Source organism: Hemiscyllium ocellatum, chromosome 16, assembly GCF_020745735.1.
Source record: "Hemiscyllium ocellatum isolate sHemOce1 chromosome 16, sHemOce1.pat.X.cur, whole genome shotgun sequence".
Taxonomy (NCBI): Eukaryota; Metazoa; Chordata; class Chondrichthyes; order Orectolobiformes; family Hemiscylliidae; genus Hemiscyllium; species Hemiscyllium ocellatum.
The window spans coordinates 55,461,231-55,482,298 of NC_083416.1; positions in this window are offsets into that span (position 1 = coordinate 55,461,231).

Here is a 21,068-nt window from a genome sequence, read left to right on the forward strand (position 1 = left end):
TGCTGGGTCAAAATCCTGGAATTCCCTCCCTCAGGACATTGTGTGTCGAGCTAAAGCATATGGACTGTAGTGGTTCAAGAAGTAGTTCACTACCACCTTGTCAAGGGCAATCAGGGATTGGCAATAGATGCTGGCCAGGCAACAACACCCATATCCCATAAGTGAATTAAAAAAAGGAGTCTGCCCCTGTTCCTCCACTGAATCAAATGCACAATAGTTGGCTGACAAGTGCCTCTGACTAGCACCAATGATTTCTTCATGCTACATTTTCCAATACCTTAGTTACTTCAAGGAATGAAATAAGACAGATAGTTCTCTAGTATTGGTGAGATTTAGATGGAATAAGAAGAGTTACAAGTGGGAAGGATTAAGTCTATTTGCGTTGTGTTATACAAGAAAGCAAAATGGTTGGCCATGGGTCTATAGCTCATTGTACTTCTCTCTCATTTTTCAATTCTCTTGACTTCACAACCTCAAAGAGCATTTATCCTCCTTAATTCATTTGATGCTGGCATCATTAGCAAGATTGGTTTTTGTTGCCCTTGACAGGGCAATAACGAGTTGTCTTCTTCAACCAGAGCAGTCTGTGCAGTGTAAATACAGGCACAGTGATGTTGGGAAAGGTGCTCGAGGACTTTTACTCAATGATGCAGAAGTAGCAAAATATTTCCAGGATCGTGCCTGACTAGAATTGGAATGCGCATCTGGTGGAGCTGCCTTTTTCTTTTTGCATGGAACAATTGCTGGTTTGGAAAGTACAGTTTTAGAAGCCATGTGGCTGCAGTACATCTTGTAGATGATTCATGTTGTAGTCATGTTGCAGTCATGGTACAGTAGTATTTTGTGAAGTATTATTGCCATTATAATGTAGGCAAATGCAGCAGACAGCTTGGACACAGCATGGTTCCACAATCAGCAATAGGAATAACAATTAAATAATGGCTTAAGACATTGAATGAACACTCCTGCTGTACTTTCTTTTGAAAAGTGCCAAGTGATCTTTTATGCCCACCTTTTGGAAAAGAGGAGTCTCAGTTTTATGTCTCATCTGAAAGATGTTGAGGTCATCAGTCTCGATTGTGATAGATTTTCTTTACTAGTTAGCTATACCACTATGGCTTGATTTTATAACATCTGAGAAGTAATACATATTTTTAATACAAAATTTCTCAAGAATCATGAAGCATAAAACAAAGCATTGTCTGTGCCTTGTTCTCAGTCTTTGCTGACTAACCCCCCCCCCCCCAGTAGAATAGTTTCTCACTTAAAATCCTGTTTTGTTGCTTCTTTCCCTCCTGAGTATTTTCCCACTCAAAAATCAAATATCTATTATGTAAATTCTGAAAACAGCAATAAATGCAATTAAATAACTATTACCAGGCATTCTGATGAAAGAGCATATTTGTGTTCTGAATTGCAATACTACAGAATACAAGAACACAAGGAACATGAGCAACAGTACTTTGTGGCCAATCAAGCCTCCTCTGTCATTCCATAGATGAAACCTTCCCAGGTATTGAATGACTTTGGCATTGGTGAAAAAGTTGGGAAGATTATGTGAGATGGTCAGGAAGGAGCTTCTTGATGTCATCAGCAATAAGTCCAATTTTCTCACTCAGAAAGGCAAGATGCGATTCCCACTAGTGAGCGACAAGAAGCCTATTTGCATGTATTAGCATTTCATTGTTACGTCATCTCACTTCATTGATGTGCAGTTTCCTATTCTCTCACTCAGCATATCGAGACTAAATGGCAACAATTCCTGAAATGAAAATTCGAGTGTTTCCCTGGTGACTCCAGCTCACTGCTTGTTTGTCCAGACCTGCATGTTGGACACAAATCACCAACTCAGGGCATGTGCACACCCCACCCAAGTGCTTTGGCATTGGACACTTACCAGTCTTATTCCATGCCCAAACATGTGCTTCAACCAATTACCATATCTTAAATCTAGAGGGAGCTGTCTGTCGTCACATCAAGGGAGATACCTTTCAGTGAGCATGCCCTGCATACTAAGTTAAGGGCAGCTTCATATATTGTTCAGGGGCTTGGAATGATCAGTCAGTCATTCAAATTGGTTAGGATCAGGAAGTTCATACCTCTAATGCCCGGAGAATGGGATATAATCAACTTTCTCAGTCCAGTACAATCTGTCCTAGGAGTGGTGGTAAGTCAATTGGGGAGCTGCACAGAGATCAATCAGGTCTTGTCAGTCAGGAGTTGTATGTCCAAGTTGATCAAGGTGATGGGCCAAAGTCCATCCTGAGGGTCGATCTATTGAAGGTCAAGGGGCCACTGCTAAGGCATGAAAATTGGGGAACTCAATTGCGAGGATTGGACATAATATAGTGGAGTGCAGAGGGAACAATAATTGTGAAAGAAGGCAACTCAACATTATGGGGGGGGGGGAATGAAAGAACGTGGAATAAAATGGGATAATGCTGGTGGAAGAGGAAAGGAGTGCCAGTGCGGCAAAAGCACACTGCTATATAATGGCTGGTTTCCTCAATATGCAGTGGTAAAATGAGCAGATGAAAAAGGGGTTGAGTGAAGTATGAGTTTCAAAACCAGTAGGGTTCACAACAAGGACTACAAAGAAGGGAATGGGTACATTTGCGAATTCACCAAGGATAAAAGACAGAGCCTGAGACTCACTGAATGAAACACAATTTGTTGCCTTCCATTGTGATGTAAATAATGGAGCTAAGAAGAGCTATAATCATAGCCAGACTGGTGATGGGGGGGCGGGCTTCACTTTTGAGCAATGTGAGGGCCTTCAAAAAGCAATAGCATTGCATAGAGAAACAGTTCAGATGAAAGACATCAACAAGCATTACAACCTGTGTGTGCACCTTGGCATTAAACTATCGTGTGGACTACATATCCTGGCCCCAAGCTCTTGTCCACACTATGCAGCATCAGGAATTAATGTAAATATTGGCCTTGATGCCTGGAAAGAGTCACCCCACTTGCCTAAGTTGAAAGTGCCTTCCAAGGTCCCCAAACTTTTACATTCTGCAGGTGCTGCTCACTCATCTTGGACCATTAAATCCAGTGTTGCACTAAGTATGGCTTTGCTCTGTCCCTTCAATCTTATTGTTGCAGCCAGCCAGACATGCACACTCACAGCGGATGCTGAAAAGTGAACAGCTATGTTAAAATATATAGGTGAAAGTGGGGACTGCGGATGCTGGAGATCAGAGCCAAGATTTGGGTGATGCTGGAGAAGCACAGCAGGTCAGGCAGCATGCAAGGAGCAGATAAATCGACGTTTCGGGGAAAAGCCCTTCATCAGGAGTAAGGAATATTAAAATATAGTTCTAATTTAAGTGTCACCCATGCCACCATGTGTCCACATAAAGTCACCTTCTCCCTTTCCCTACTACTGCTGTCCAGTATAGTCCCAGGGTTCACATCTGTGCTGGCACTCTGCAAGGATAATTCACATGAGACCACTCCCCTACATTTTACTCGGAGTCCTGCAAGTTATTTTCTTTTCAGAAATGATGCAATTCTCATTTGAGCTTGCTTCAACCAAAGTTTCAGGAGAAGCATTCCAGATCCTACTCACTCACTATATAAAATATCTTCTCTTCTTTCCTCAACCCAGGCTCCTGACAGGCCTTCTTGCACTCTTCATTGAAGAGTGACAGAGGCCCAATCAGTTTCAGCAGTTCCATCAATGGCCTTGCCTCCATCATCAGGTCACAAATGGAATTGCACAATGTTCACTGTCACCTGTGACTCCTCAGACACTGAAGCAGCCTGTCTCCAGGGCCAGGTCCATATCCAGGCTTGGGCTGAAAAGTAGCAAGTAACATAGTTGCCACACAAATGACAGCCTATGATGTCTCAAACATAGAGCGAGTCTAACCATCTGCCCTTAATATCAATGATGGTACCAACACTGGGTTTACCATTGACTAGAAACTGAACTGGATGAGCTATATACATACAGTGGCTACCAAAGCAGGTCAGAAGCTTAGAATCCTACAGCAGGTAACTCACCTCCTGACTCTCCGAAGCCTGTCCAACATGTACAAGGCACAAGTCAGGAATGTGGTAGAACACTCCTAATTTTCCTGATGATTTCCTCTCCAACAACACCCAAGAAGCTTGACATTACCCAGGACAAAGCAGTTTACTTGATTAGCACCATGTCTGCAAATATTCACTCCCTCAACTCAATGTCATATACCATATATAAGATGCACCGTAAAAATTCATCAAGGCTCCTTAGGCAGCATCTTCTAAGCCCATAGCCACTACCCTCTTGATGGACAACCGTGGGAGCAGATACATGGAAATACCGCCCTTCCAAGTTCCCTTCCAAGCCACTTATCATCCTGACTTGGAAATATGTTGCTGTTCCTTTACTACACTGGGTCAAAATCCTGGAACTCCTTCAATAACAGCATTGTAAGTGTTTCTACATGGAAAGGACGGCAGTGTTCAATAAGGCAGTCCACCACCACTTTCTCAAGGGCAATTAGGGATATGCATAAGTGTTGGCTGAGCCACTGAAACCTATATCCCACAACTGATTAAAAGAAAATCAATTTAATTTGGTGACATCTGGCTCTTAACCTTTCCGCCAATGAGAACTCTCAGATGTACTGTCTTGGACAAGCACCATACGGAGATATTTCTCTCAATGAAAGACATGTGCAAAGGTCACCTCTGTACACCCCATTGAATATAAGAATATTCCATTTCCTTTCCCTATGATTTATGCTAATATCTAGAACTAACAAAATAAAGATTTGACTAGGATGTTTTTGATCTAGTAACACAGCTGTTACGGTGTTTCTTCAGGGATGAAGATTTTAGGAAGGTCAGATTCATCAATTCCAAGATTATTTGTGGCTAGTCAATCATTTTTGTGACTGCCAGATTCTCCCACAGTTGGTGCAAGCAAAGGTCTCCTCCTTTTCTCTTTCATGCTGCCTCTTTGCTCAGGCTCAAAAGTGCCTGCAGCACTCCAATTGTATCATGATCTAAAGGCTGCACTTCCTGCTGGTGAATCTCAAAGTCTATGTAGAAAGGGACCTCTTCAGGGAGCACTTGAAGATTTGTGTGGGACCCCTCTATTCCATCTACCATTGGAAAACCAAAATCGATGGCCTAGCGGGCAGTGATGAAGATCATTTCAGAGTATGATGGGACCTTGACCAGATGGGCCAATGGGCTGAAAAGTGGCAAATAGTGTTTAATTTAGGTAAATACCGGGTGTGGCATTTTGATAAGGTGAGGCAAACCAGGGCAGGACGTATAATGATAAGGCCCTGGGAAGTCATAGAGTCATAGATTCCTACAGCATGGAGGCAGGCCCTTTGGCCCAAACTGGTCTATGCCGACCAAAATGTCCATTAACGCTAACCCCATTTCCTTGCACTTGGCCCATCTACTTCTAAATCTTTCCTATCCATGTATTTGTCCAAATGCTGTTTAAATGTTGTTAATGTACCTTCTTCAACCACTTCCAGTGGCAACTCATTTTCATTCCATATGTGTACTACCCATTGTGTAAAAAACATTGCCACTTAGGTTCCCTTTTATTCTTTCCTGTCTAATTTTAAATGGATGCCCTTCAGTCCTCGATTTCCCAACCCTGAGAAAAAGACTGAGTGCATTCAACCTATCCATGTCGCTCATGATCTTATACATTTCTATAAGATCCTTCCTGAGTCTCCTACACTCAAAAAAAAGTCCTAGTTTGTCCAAAATCACCCCATAACTCAGACGATTGAATCCTGCTAATATCCTTGTAAATTTCTTCTGCTCTCTTTCCAGTTTAATAATATCCTTCATTTAGCAAGGTGACCAAGACTGAACCCAATACTCCAAGTGTGGACTCACCAACGTCCTGTACGACTGCAACATTGCTTCCCAACTTCTATACTCAATGCCCTGACTGATGAAGGCTAGTGTGCCAAAAGATCTATTCACTGCCCTGTCTACCTGTGACTCCACTTTCAAAGAACTGTGCACCTGAACTCTAAGGTCTCCCTATTCCACTCCACTCCTTAATCTCCAATTATTCACCATGAAACCTCTACCTTGATTTGACTTTCCAAAATGCAAGACCTCACATTTATCCATATTAAAATCCATTTGCCATTTCTCGGACCACTTCCCCTACTGCAATTTCTGATAACCTTCCTCATTTTCCATAATACCTCCTATTTTAGTGTCATCTGCAAACTTATTAATCATGCCTTGCAAATTCTCATCCAAATAATTGATATAGATAACAAACAGCAATAGGCCCAGCACTAACACCTAAGGCACTCGACTTGTCACAGGCCTCCAGTCTGACAAGCATCCTTCCACTATTACCCTCTGCTTCCTCCCATCAAGCCAATTGTGTATCCAAATTGCCAAATTATGCCCGAAACATTGATTCTCCTGCTCCTCGGATGCTGCCTGGCTTGCTGTGTTTTTCCAGCACCACATTTTTCAACTCTGGTACTCCAGCATCTGCAGTCCTCACTTTCTCCTATCCAAATTGCCAGCAGTCTTTGGATTCCAAGCCATCTAACCTTGCAGGGCAGCCTACCATATGGAACCTTATCAAAAGCCTTACTGAAATCTATACAAACTATGTCTACTGCCCTGCCCTCATCAACCTTCCTGATTGCTTCATCAAAGAACTCAAACAAATTTGAGAGGCATGATCTCTCAGACACACTGTCATGCTGACTATTCCTCATCAAATCCTGTCTTTCCAAATACATGTATGTCTTATCTCTCAGAATCTTCTCAAGTAACCTATCCACCACAGATGTTAGGCTTACTGGTCTACAGTATCCGGGTTTTTCTTTGCAGCCCTTCTTGAATCAGAGCACGACATTCGTTACCCTCCAGACTTCTGGGACCTCGCCTGTGGCTAGTGATGATGCAAAAATATCAGCCAGGGAGCCCGCAATTTCTTTTCTGGCATCTTTCAATGTTCTTTATCAATCTGGTCAGGACCAGGAGATTTGTCCACCTTCATACATTCTAATATATCGAACAACTCCTCCACTGTGATATGGTCTGTCCCCAAGATATCACTATTAAATTTCTCAAGTTGTCAAGTTTCATGTCTTTCTCCATGGTAAACACAGAGGAGAAATATTCATTGAGGACCTCGTCCATCTCCAATGGTTCTACACATACGTGTCCACTTTGGACCTTGAGGTGTCCTATTCTCTGTCTAGTTATTATTTTTCCTTTAATATACTTAAAGAATCTCTTCGGATTCACCCTAACCTTCTCAACCAAAGCTATCTAGTGCCCCCTTTTCACCCTCCTGATTTCCTCTTTCAGTAAACTCCTGTTTTCCCTGTACACTGTGAGGGATTCCCTTGATCCCAGCTGCCTGTACCTGAACCATGCCTCCTTCTTTTTTCTGATTAAAGCCTCAATTTCTCTTGTCACCCAGGTTTCCCTATTCCTGTCAACCAAGTCCTTCGCCATCACAGGAACATATAGATCTTGAACTCTAGCTATCTCACTTTTAAAGGCCTCCCACTTGCTAGAGGTCCCTTTCCCTGCAAGCAAACTACTCCAGTCAGCCCCAGCAAGCTCCTGTCTAATTCCATCAATATTTGCCTTGCCCGGATTGAGGACTTGAACCTGTGGACCAGTTTTGTCCCTCTCCATAAATATTCTAAAATTAACAGAACTATGGTCACTGCTCCCAAAGTGCTCCCTCACTGTCACCTCCAACACCTGTGGGTGGCATGGTGGCTCAGTGGTCAGCACTGCTGCCTCACAGCGCCAGAGACCCGGGTTCAATTCCTGCCTCAGGCGATTGTTTGTGTGGAGTTTGCACATTCTCCCTGTGTCTGGGTGCTCCGGTTTCTCCCACAGTCCAAACATGTGCAGGTTAGGTGAATTGGCCATGCTAAATTGCCTGTAGCGTTAGGTGTAGGGGAATGGGTCTGGGTGGGTTGTGCTTCGGCAGGTCAGTGTGGACTTGTTGGGCCAAAGGGCCTGTTTCCACACTGTAAGTAATCTAAACCTGTCCTGTGCTATTTCCTAAGAATAGAGTAGGTTGAGTTTTATCTCTTCTCGAATAGGACCCTCTATATACTGCTTGAGGAAACTTTTCTGAATGCACTTAACAAATTCCGCACCATCTAAACCCTTAATGCTCTAGCAGTCCCTATCTATGTTAGGAAAATTAAAATCCCCTACTATGACAACCCTATTGCTCCTGACAGTCTCCCTAATCTCCTTGCATGTTTGTTCCTCTAACTCCTGTTGACTATTTGTGGACCAATAATACAACCCAACAACGTCACTGTCCCCTTCTTATTTCTTAGCACCACCCACAAACCCTCACTGGATGATTCTTCATTTTATCTCTGATTACTGCTGTGATACTCACCTTAATCAAAGAGACCCAAGGGTGCAGATGCATTGTTCCTTGACAGTGAAGTCAGAGGTAGACAGGGTGGTGAAGAAGGTGATGGCTTGCCATCATGGGCCAGAACATTGAGAATGTGAGTTGGGAGTTGTGGTTGTAGAGAACATTAGTGAGCCCACTTTTAGAAGACCCCATATAATTCTGGTTGCCTTTCTATAGGAAAGATGTTGTTAAATTTGAGAGGACGCAGAAAAGATTTACAAAGCTGTTGCTGGAACGAGAGGGTTTCGGTTCCAGCTAGAGGTCGAATAGGCTGGGGGCTATTTTCCCTGGACTGTCAGAGGTTAAGAGGTGACCTTATAGATTTTTATAAAATAATGAGGAGTATAGACAAGGTGAATAGCTAAGGTAGTTTTCCTAGTGCGGGGGAGTCTAAAACTAGAAGGCTTAGGTTTAAAGTGAAAGAGGAAAGCTTTAAAAAGGGCCTGAGGAGTACCTTTTCATGCAGAGGGGACAAGTATTTGGAATGAGGTGCCAGAGGAAGTGATGGATGCTGGTAAAATTACATTTAAAAGGTATCTAAATGGGTATCTGAATAGGAAGGATTTAGAGGGGTATGGGCCAAATGCTGGCAAATGGGATTATGTCAGATTGGGAGATCTGGATGGTGTGGGCGAGTTGGACTGAAAAGTTTGTTTCCATGCTGTATGACTCTATGACTGTACCTTGAATAATTGACTATTGTCCATCTGGGAAATGTGATCAGCCAACACAGTTGGCTTTCTGAAAACATAGCCTTGATGATGGTGCTGTTGGCTAGTTTCAATGCTTATAATATGGTCCTCCAGAAGATCTTGAAGATACTGCAAAGACAACAATACTGGATGCATTCTAGATGGCATACTTGGCAGCAGTACAATATCAATGCATTGGCACCAAATGGAAAGGTGGTAAGGGCTATGACTTTGTATGGTCTGTGCCCTAAGGCTGTGGTTTTTCCACACTTGTTTGTGGAGTCTGTGACAGCACGGTTTCCTTTTGATAGCTTCCTTCTCTATGGCATCTCTTTTGTTTGTGTTTCATTCGGTAATCTTGTAAATAAATTCTATTTTGTTGAAAACTAAGTGGTTTGACCAACTGCATCTCTCCTGGAATATCCACTTTACACCTGCTTAAAACAACTTCCTTCTCTATGATAGTATCAAATAAGATGATTCTTTCTGGTTTCCAGGCCAATTCCCTCAATGACAATACTTGGTGAGATCTATATTCTTGTGATGTAGACTGACACTTGACTTCCGCGTCCTTTAAACTAACATTTTGTCTAAGGAATACCTAGATGATTTAGAGTTGGGGACCAAATATAATGTCTTGGAGAAAGTGAAGACTGCAGATGCTGGAGATCAGAGTCAAAAAAGTGTGACACTGGAAAAGCACAGCAGATCAGGCAGCATCTGAGGAGTAGGACAGTGGAGATTTCGGGCATAAGCCCTTCATCAGGAATGGCAGAGAGGTATGAGAAGGGGGCTGAGAGATAAATAGGAGGGGGGAGGTTGGGGGAAGGTAGCTTGGAAGATGATAGGTAGATGCAGGTGGTGGTGGGGGTGGTGGTGATGGTGCCAGGCTCCATTGGGGAGACAGGATGCCAACTCATGGAATGTTTCAGGGAAAATCTCTGGGACACGTGCACCAAACAACCACACCACCCTATATATGACCACTTCAACTCTCCCCCCCACTCCGCCAAGGACATGCAAGCCCTAGTCCTCCTCCATTGCCAAATCCTAGCCACCCGACGCCTGGAGGGAGAATGCCTCATCTTCTGCCTTGAGACCTCCAACCACATGGCATCAATGTTGATTTCACCAGTTTCCTCATCTCTTCTCCCCCACCTCAGGACAGATCCAGCCCTCCAACTCAGGACCACCCTCTTGAACTGTCCCACTTGTCCATCTTCCTTCCCAACCTATCCGTTCTATCCTCTGCTCCGACCTATCACCATTACCCCCCACCTATATCTACTTATCATCATCCCAGCAATCTTCCCCCAGCCCCACACCCTCCTATTTATCTCTCAGCCCCTTTACCCCACCCCAACATTGCTGATGAAGAGCTTATGCCAGAAACATCAACTCTCCTACTCCTCAGATGTTGCCTGACCTGCCGTGCTTTTACAGTGCCACACTTTTCAACCATGTATAGTATGCCAAAGTTCACAGATGACAATAAGATGAGTGGTAGAGCAAAGTACGCAGATGGCACTGAAAGTCTGTAGACGGATATAGATAGGTTAATTGAGTGGGCAAGGGTCTGGCAGATGGAGTACAATGTTGGTTAATGTGAAGTCGTCCATGTAAGGAGCAACAGCAAAATGGACTATCACTTGAGTCATGAAAAATATAAACATGCTGCTGTGAAGAGAGACCTGGGTGTCCTTCTGCATGTGTTATGGACCAGGCCAGACCCCCTCAAAATATTTCAAGAAATTAGCCCAGACGCTTATATTGCTAGTTGTTTTAAGTAGGTGTTAGGTGGATATTCCAGGAGAAATATAATTGGTCAAACCACTTAGTTTTAAACAAAACAGAATATATTTACAAGATTACCAAATGAAACACAAACAAAAGAGAACAGCATACTAGATAACTTTGCCTATCTGAAAACCCACAAGATTATCCCAACTTAATCATGCTGTTCCCAATACTTGCAATAACCCCCAGAAGCACCCCTTGGCACAAAGGGTAAAATGAAACCCAGGGTCTTACAGGAGAGAAGCCAGAGAGAGAGAGGAGGGTCAGCTTGGACATGCTTCTTTAGGGTCCAACAGCTTTTTTCAACTCTATTGTGGTAAAACTAAAGCATGCTAGAGAAAAGCTAAGCTGGGAGAACTGGCCACTCCCCTTCCTTTGAGCAAGTGTTTTTTTGTAAAACAAATCTTGCAAGCTTTCTGTCTGAAGCAATATCTGTTAGCTATTATCGAATTGGCCCTAAAACCCTTTAACATACACCTTTTGGAGTCTGTGACTTTTACAACTTCTGAAAAAAAACAAGGACAACATAACCTTGTTAAAAGGAACAACTTCATCACACATGAATCACAAAACATTGGTTTACAGCTACACCAGGCAATTAGAAAGGCGAGGAATGGAGTTTAAGAGTAGGGAGGTTATGCTGCAGCTATATAGGGTGCCGGTAAGACTACACCTGTAGTACTGTGTACAGTTATGGTCTCCTTTCTTGAGAAAGGATGTACTGGCTCTGGAGATAATGCAGAGGAGGTTCACTGGGTTGATTCCAGAATTAAAAGTATTGGCTTATGAGGAGAGATTGAGTAGATTGGGAGTACACTCATTGCAATTTAGAAGAACGAGGGGACTTCTTATATGAATATAAAGAGTAATGAAGAGAATAGATAAGATAGAAGCAGGGAGGTGGTTTCCACTGGCGAGTGAAACTAGAACAAGGGGGCATATCCTCGAAATCAAGGAGAGCAGATTTAGGATTGAGTTGAGGCAGAAATTTTTCATCCAAAGGGTTGTGAATCTGCGTAATTCCGTGCTCAGTGAAGCAGTTGTAGCTACATCATTGAATGTTTGTAAGGCAAAGATAGATCAATTTTTGAACAGTAAAGAATTAAGGGTTATGGTGAACGGGCAGGTAATTGGAGCTGAGTCCATGAAAAGATCAGTCATGATCTTATTGAATGGCAGAGCAGGCTCAACTGGGCAGATGGTCTACTCCTGCTCCTATTTCTTACGTTCCTATGTTCTTATGAATCATGCCCTCAGAAAAATGTGGTGTTGACCTTACAGGCCTGAATGACTGTGGACTCAGTGAGTGCAATCATTAGTGAAAGAAGTTAATGGATGAGTTTTTTTTTTACATATCTTTGTCTGAGCTAGAAGATTCCTGCAATTGAATAGACCTGCAGCACCTGGAAGCAGTCTTGAGAAGGTTATTCCTTTGCTTACTGTATCATTAGGCTGATCAAGGTGGAAAATAAGGACAAGGCCAGAACACATCCCTTCATTGTACCATTGGAGATTCAGAAAGCACTTGAGATGTCACTATTGTGCTTGACTTGTCTGTACTTTTTTTTTCCTATAACTGCTTCAAAATAGCCAGCAATCTGAATGTTCAGGTTTTTCAAAGTACAACTCTGCTCATAATGTCGAATGCCTTGGTGAGTTCTACAAGGGTAATGTTTTGCTCAGGAGACATTTCTTGCATTGATTTCTGTGCAAATATCATAGAACATAGAATATAGAAAAGTGCAGCACAGTACAGGTCCTTCGGCCTACGATGTTGTTCCGAGGATATTCCTAATCTGAAACAAAATAACCTAACCTACGCACCCCTCAATTCACTGCTGTCCATGTGCATGTCCAGCAGTCAATTAAATGTCTCTGATGACTCTGCTTCCACCACCACTGGCAACACATTCCATGCATTCACAACTCTCTGCATAAAGAACCTACCTCTGATGTTTCCTCTATACCTTCCTCCTAATATCTTAAAACTATGACTCCTCATGCCAATCAATCCTGCCCTGGGGAAAAGTCTCTGGCTATTGACTCTATCCATGCCTCTCATTACCTTGTATACCTCGATCAGATCACTTCTCTTCCTCCTTCTCTCCAGTGAGAAAAGTCCGAGCTTATTCAACCTCTCTTCATAAGACAAGCCCTCCAGTCCAGACAGCATCCTGGTAAACCTTCTTTACATCCTCTCCAAAGTCTCCATATCTTTCTTACAACTGGACACAATATTCCAAGTGTGGTCTCACCAGGTTCTTGTAGAGCTGTAACAAAACTTCACGGCTCTTAAACTCAACCCCCCTGTTAATGAAAGCCAAAACACCACATGCTTTCTTAACAACCTTATCAACTTGGGTGGTAACTTTGAGGGATCTATTCACTTGAATCACAAGATCTCTCTGTTCCTCCACACTGCCAGGATTCCTGTCTTTAATCCTATATTCAGCATCTAGTTCAACTTTACAAATGCATCACTTCGCATCTATCCAGATTGATCTCCATCTGCCATTTCTCAGCCCAGCTCTGCATCCTGTCTATGTCACGCTGCAGCTTGCAATAGCCCTCAATACTATCAATGGCACCTCCAACCTTTGTGTCATTGGCAAATTTACTAACCCACCCCTCAACCTTCTCATCCAAGTCATTTATAAAAACTACAAGGAGCAGAGGCCCAAGAACAGAGCCTTGTGGAACACCACTCACTACTGACTTCCAGACAGAATACTTTCCATCTACAACCACTCTCTGTCTTCTGTCAGCCAAATAATTCTGAATCCAGATAGCCAAATCTCCCTGTGTCTCATACTTCCTGACTCTATGAATGAACCTATGATGGGGAACCTTATCAAATGCTTTGCTGAAGTCCACATACACCACACCTTCATTGACCTGTCTCAACACCTCCTCAAAGAACTCAATAAGATTTGTGAGGCGTGACCTGCCCCTCACAAAGCCATGCTGACTGCCTTTAATCACACTATGCTTTTCCAAATAGTTATAAATGCTATTACTTCGAATTCTTTCCAAAACCTTGCTAACCACAGACTGACTGGTCTGTAATTGCCAGGAATTTCCCTTTTCCCCTTCTTGAAAAGAAGAACAACATTCGCCTCCTTCCAATCCTCCGGTACGATTACTGCAGAGAGTGAGGAAGCAAAGATCTTCGCCAGTTGCTTAGCAACCTCTTTTCTCACTTCTTAGAGCGACCTAGGATAAATATGGTCTGGCCCTGGGGACTTATCAATCTTAATGTTTGCCAAATTTCCAGCGCATCAACTTCCTCAATTTTGATCTGTTCAAGCCTGTATCCTAGGTCCTCAAAGGTCTCATTCACAACAAGGTCCCTTTTCTTAGTGAAAATCAAAGCAAAAAACTCATTTAGGGCTTCCCCTCTTTGCTCAGACTCCACGCACAAGTTCCCTACGCTATCCCTGACCAGCCCTACCTTCTCCCTGATTGGAGAATTCGGAATAATAGCATTTATGACTATTTGGAAAAGCATAGTGTGATTAAAGGCAGTCAGCATGGCTTTGTAAGGGGCAGGTCATGCCTCACAAATCTTATTGAGTTCTTTGAGGTGGTGTTGAGACAGGTCAATGAAAGTAGGGCTCTCTTAATCCTTACGTATGAGTAAAATGCCTTTGGGTTCTCCCTAATCCTTCCTGCCAAGCCTTGTTCATGACCCCTCCTGGCTCTCCTCAGTCTATTTCTGAGCTCCTTTCTAGTAAGACTATTATCCTCTACAGCTGTGCTAGATCCTTGCTTCCTCCACCTTACGTAAGCTGCCTTCTTCCTTTTGACGAGAAGCTCCTCTGTTCTCGTCATCCAAGGCTCCTTAACCTTAGCCCTTCTTCTCTGAGGAACGAATTTGTGCATCACTCAAAACAACTGCTCCTTAAACAGTCTCCATGTATCTGTTGTGCCCTTTCTATGGAACAATTGCTCAAAATCTGTACTTCCCAACTCCTGTTTGATAGTGTCATAATTTCCTTTTCCCCAATAAAATACCTTCCCTTGGTAACTGCTCCTTTATCTCTCCAAGGGTAAGGAAAATGTGAGGCAGTTGTGGTCACTGTCACCAAAGTGTTCTCCCACCGCGAGATCTGACACTTGTACTGTCTCATTGCCGAGCACCAAATCCAAAATGGCCTCTCCCCTCGTCAGCCTGTCTACATACTGAGTAAAGAAACCCTCCTGAACACACCTGACAAGAATGGCTCCATCCAAACCGTCTGCACTAAGGAGGTTCCAGTCTATATTGGGAAAGTTGAAGCCACCCATAACAACAACCCTCCTACATCTGCATGTTTCCAACATCTGCCGGCCTATGATTTCTTCAATCTTCCTACTGCTATTAGGAAAAGCCCCAATGAGGTAGATCTCACCCACTTAAAAACTTCCCGGCAGCCCTCTTTTCCCTCAGCCCTGTCTCCTCGCTGCTCTGTTCAAAATGGAGGCCCAAGTTTCAAGCTAAGTCCCTTTTTAAGTGCGAAAAACTGACTTTCCCAGCAGCCCTCATTTCTCTCCACCCTCTTTCCTCACCGCTCTATTCAAAATCAGTGTAAGATGCTGCTGGTTGCTCTGAAACAAGACTGGCTCTTTGGAGAATTTTCTTCTCCAAAAATCAGTACAAGCCTGTTGAGAAATATTCTAGCCAGGATCATCTCAGCAATAGAAGGGAGAGTGGTCCCATGGTAGTTGGAATAGTGTGACCTTTCTCCTTTGTTTTCATACAAGCAGATAACAACACCATGAGAACCTGTGCAATCCTGTAGTCTTCTCTGTAGGCTTTGAATGACTCATGGAACTTGGTATGTCAAGATTGGACTTTCAGTCTTCAAGGACTCAAGTGGAATTCTATCTACCCCTGCAGCTTACTTGTTCTTCATTTGATTAATGGTGGTCACAGTTTCCTCCAGAGTTGGAGTCTCATTTAGTTTTTTTTTGGAGAGGCAGTTGTTTAATGTAGTTAATGACAGTATCATGTCACTTGATTCTGAAGAATATTTTGAAATGCACCAATTAATGATCTACGACTGACTGTAGCTCTGGGAGGTTTGATTTGATCTACTGGTTGGATATATATGTAATACTGCAGCCTTGATGTGTCCCTAGAGTTCTTGTTGAGTGGAATCCACAGTGTGACCAGAGTGTTCCAATCTGCTGTTTAACATCTATCTCTGTAAGTTTCACTTGAAATGTCTGTGATGTGGTCATATAAGGCTCTAGGATCTGCTGCTGCCAATGGTTTGAGGAAGGGGTCAGTAGGGGGAATGACGTGGGTGAGTTGGGAGTTCAGTTTAATAGTTACTCAGGGGTAGGACCACATTTTAATTCCCTAACCTTTCCTGGGATCACTCTGAGGCTGTACCCTTGTGTCCTAGTCTCTCCTACTCATGGAAACATTTTTTCTACACCTACACTATCCAGGCCTCTCAGTATTCTGTAGGTTTCAATGAGTTCCCACCCCCATCTTTCTAAATTCCAATAAGTACACACTAGGAATCCTCAACTGCTCCTCATTTATCAAGCCCTTTATTCCTTGGATCATTCCTGTGAATCTCCTCTGGACCCCCTCCAGGGCAAGAACATCCTTCCTCAGATACAGGGCCCAAAACTGCTCACAATATTCCAAACGTAATCTGACCAGAGCATTCTGAAGAAGTTCTGCTCTTCCCTCCACAAGGATTTCAGTGAGTCTCTCTCTCTCTCTCTCTCACTGACCCTCTCAGGTCATCACCTCTGCCCTAAAACTCTTCAGCCACGTCCTGAAGCAGACTCGCTATTACAACCATGTCTCCTTCCTCAGCACCTGCTTACCCAACCGATTTATCCCACATGGACTCCGGACTACATTCAGACCATCATAATTTGGACCTGACCAGGACTATGACTACCTACAGTAAATCCAAAGCCTCCATAAATGACTTCCCCTCCGGATCCTCCTCTCCATGCTCGCAGTCATGTACACTGCCACCTACTCTCCCTGCAGTCAGCCCTGCCCCAGCTCAGGGCCACACTCCCCCAGACCTGCAAAGAACCTCTGATGTTCTTCATCCTGAGAAGAATCCACACACTCAACAAATGCTTGCTCTCTAGCTTATTGACCAGCAAGTACTTACATCCAAACTCGGGATTCCTCTTTCATTCCAGAATCTTCTCCTGGCCTCCGGAACCACTCAGATGCCATTAGCCCTAAGGCCGTTACAGCTACCACCACTGTGGCAAATGCTGATGGAAGTGTGTGTCACTTCCTTTGGTGACGTCACCCACGATAGCATGACCACATGCATTCCAGAGACCGTCTCCGCCCCCACTCCCAACTCCAGCTCTATATCAGGTCCTAGCCCCCAGCCTTACCGATTTTTCATGAGGCCCCCCAGATCTTTTTCTTACTGTGGATGAATGATCAGTTCTCAGTAAAGGTCCCACATTCATCTCACTACGCTCTCGGATCAATGAATTCCACACACGTCGCAACATTGAATTTTTCTAACAGCACCTCCGCCTCTGTGTTTATGTTTTCCATCAGGACCCCCACCCACTCTCCGAGAACCCTTTCACCCACCTTCAACCTACTCTCTCCACTCGACACCCCATCTTGGTCTGTTACTTGCCCTCGATCTCTACATCTCCAACTGGCGCCATAACATTGACCGTGTTAACCTGTCCACTCCTCTCACCCACTCCAATCTCTCACCAACAAAACATGCAGCCCTCTACTCCCTCCACTCCAAACCCAATCTCACCATCAAACCAGCAGACAAGTTTTATGCTGTGGTAGTTTGACGCACCAACCTGTACGCAGCTGAAGCTAGGCACCAACTCATGGACACCTCCTCCTACTGCCCCCTCCATCACAATCTCACCTCCCATCACCAAGCCATCATGTCCCAGATAATCCACAATCTCATAACGTCAGGGGAACTCCCAGCCACAGCCTCCAACCTCATAGTCCGAGAACCCAGCCCCGCCCGGTTTTTCTTCTTCCCCAAAATTCACAAACCTCCTGCCCCACCAAATCTATCTCCTCATACCTTGACACTGTCCTGTCCCTCTTGGTTCAGGAACTCCCCACGTAATTTCAGGGCATCACCCACGCCCAACGTCTGCTCTATGACTTTTGATTCCTCGGCCCGCAAAGCCTCATCTTCACCATGGACTCCAGTCCCTCTGCACATCTATCCACCATGGCAAAGGCCTCCAAGCCCTTTGTTTCTTCCTTTCCAGCTGACCCAACCAGTACCCCTCCACCGACACACTCATTGGATTGGCAGAACTGATCCTCACCCTCATCAACTTCTCCTTCAAATCCTCCCACTTCCTTCATGGCAAAGAGGTAGCCATGGGCACCTACATGAGCCCATCAATGCCTGCCTCGTTGTTGCATACATAGAACAGTCCATCTTCTGCAGCTAGACTGGCACCACTCCTCATCTTTTCCTCCGCTATATTGATGACTGTATCGGCACCACCTTATGCTCCCAGAAAGAGGTTGAACAGTTCATCAACTTCAATAACACTTTCCACCCTGACCTCAAGTTCACCTGGACCATCTCAGCCACCTCCCTCCCCTTCCTAGATCTCTCTGCCTCCACTTCCGGCGACCAAAACAACACGACATCTACTACAAAACCACCAACTCCTGTAGCTACCTGGACTACACCTCATCCCACCCCTTGTAAAAATGCTATCCCTTACTGTTAATTCCTCTGCCTCCACCATACCTGCTCCTAAGAATGGCAATTCCACTCCAGAACATCCCAGATGGCGTCCGACTTCAAGGACCGCAATTTCCCCTCCCATATTGTCGATGTCCAAATTCAAGGACCGCAATTTCCCCTCCCACATTGTCAACAGTACCCTCCAGTGCATCCCCTCCACTTCCCATACCTCCAGCCTTGAACCCCACCACTCCAACCACAACAAGGATAGAACCACCCATTTATAGAGTCATAGAGATGTACAGCATGGAAACAGACTCTTCAGTCCAACACATCCATGCCAACCAGATATCCTAATGTAATCTCAGCCCATTTGCCAGCACTTGGCCCATATCCCTCTAAACTCTTCCTATTTAAATACCCTGCTGAAACGGTGTTGCTTGAAAAGCACAGCAGATCAGGCAGCATCCAAGGAGCAGGAGAATCGACATTTCGTGCATGAGCCCTTCTTCAGGAAAGAGGAAAGTGTGCCAAGCAGGCTAAGATAAAAGGTAGAGAGGAGGGACTTGGGGGAGGGGCGTTGGAAATGTGATAAGTGGAAGGAGGTTAAGGTGAGGGTGATAAGGTGAGGGTGATAGGCCGGAGTGGGGGTGGGGGCGGAGAGGTCAGGAAGAAGATTGCAGGTTAGGAAGGTGGTGCTGAGTTTGAGGGTTGGGACTGAGACAAGGTGGGGGGAGGGGAAATGAGGAAACTGGAGAAATCTGAGTTCATCCCTTGTGGTTGGAGGGTTTCTAGGCAGAAGAAGAGGCACTCTTCCTCCAGCCGTCGTGTTGCTATGGTCTGGCGATGGAGGAGTTCAAGGACCTGCATGTCCTTGGTGGAGTGGGAGGGGGAGTTAAAGTGTTGAGCCACGGGGTGGTTGGGTTGGTTGGTCCAGGTGTCCCAGAGGTTTTCTCTGAAACGTTCCGCAAGTAGGCGGCCTGTCTCCCCAATATAGAGGAGGCCACATCCGGTGCAGCGGATGCAGTAAATGATTTATGTGGAGGTGCAGGTGAATTTGTGACAAGTGGTGTAAAACCTGCGCCCACACCTCCCACCTCATCTCCATCCAAGGCCCCGAAGGATCCTTCCTCCTCCGGCAGAGATTTTCCTGCTCATCCAAACGCCTCATCTATTGTGCCCATTGCTCTTGATGTGATCTCCTAGAGACTGGGGAGACAGGATGCCAACTCGTGGTACATTTCAGAGAAAATCTTTGGGACACATGCACCAAACACCATACCGCCCTGTTACTGACCACTTCAACCCCCCCTCCCACTTTGCCAAGGACATGCCAAATCCTAGCCACCTGACACCTGGAAGATGAATGCCTCATCTTCTGCTTTGGGACCCTTCCACCACACAGCATCAACGTCACCTTCATTTCCCCTCCCCTCACACTCCATGCCAGATCCAACCCTTCAACTCGGCACCGCCCTCTTAAACAGACCCACCTATCCATCTTCCTTCTCACTGCCAATCCGCTCCACTCTCTGCTCCGACCTATCACCATCATCCCCTACTTGCATCTACCTATCACCTTCCAGGCTACCTTTATCCCAGCTCCACATGCCCCTTTTCTCTATTTCTCAACTCCCTCCCCCTACTCCCCACATTCCTGAGAAAGGACTTATGCCCAAATCTTATGCTTCTTGGAAGCTTCCTGACCTGCTGTGTTTTTCAAGCGTCACACTTTGTAACTCTGATCTCCAGCATCTGCAGTCCTCACTTTCTCCTTTTAAGCCTCAGCATCACATTCTTTCCCTTGTATTCTAGCCCACGGAACATGTATGTTAACATGACATTCGCCTTCCTAACTGCCATCCGAACCTGCATGTTAACTTTAAGAGAATCTTGAACTCGTACTCCCAAGTCCCTTTATGCTTCAGATTTCTGAAACCATTTCCCATTTAGGATTGTCCAATGGTGCAAAATCTGAGCACAACTGTAATTCATGATTGTCAGCAGGATGTACTTCAAAACACAGCTTTGTCTGGTCACCGAGACAGTAGGAATTGGAAGTTCCATAGCTGCAATCTTGAATGACAACAGCAATTACATTGGTAAAGTTGACATGATATGGGTCAAATCAAAGCTGCATAACAATATTCAAGGCAGTCAGATTAAATGTAACACATTTTTCAAACAAGGGGATGGATTTTTAATTGCTCAAATATTGTTTTGATAAAACTTCAGTTTCAGAGAGAAGGAATATTTTAATGATGTACTCTAAGCCATCTAAATAATTATACATTAAGGATACAAAATGAGTTAATAAGGCAGTATAAAGTGAAGCAAGAAATATTAAGTATACAGAGTACCTTTAATGGGATTTCGTGGTGTCCGTTCCTCTGGGGCAGAAGGTTCTGCTTTCAAATCCCATCTGATTCAGAGGAGTGTCATAGCATGTTTGAACTGTTTGATTAAAAATAATTACAGTGCTGCTGGCTGCACAATACATGATAACCTGGT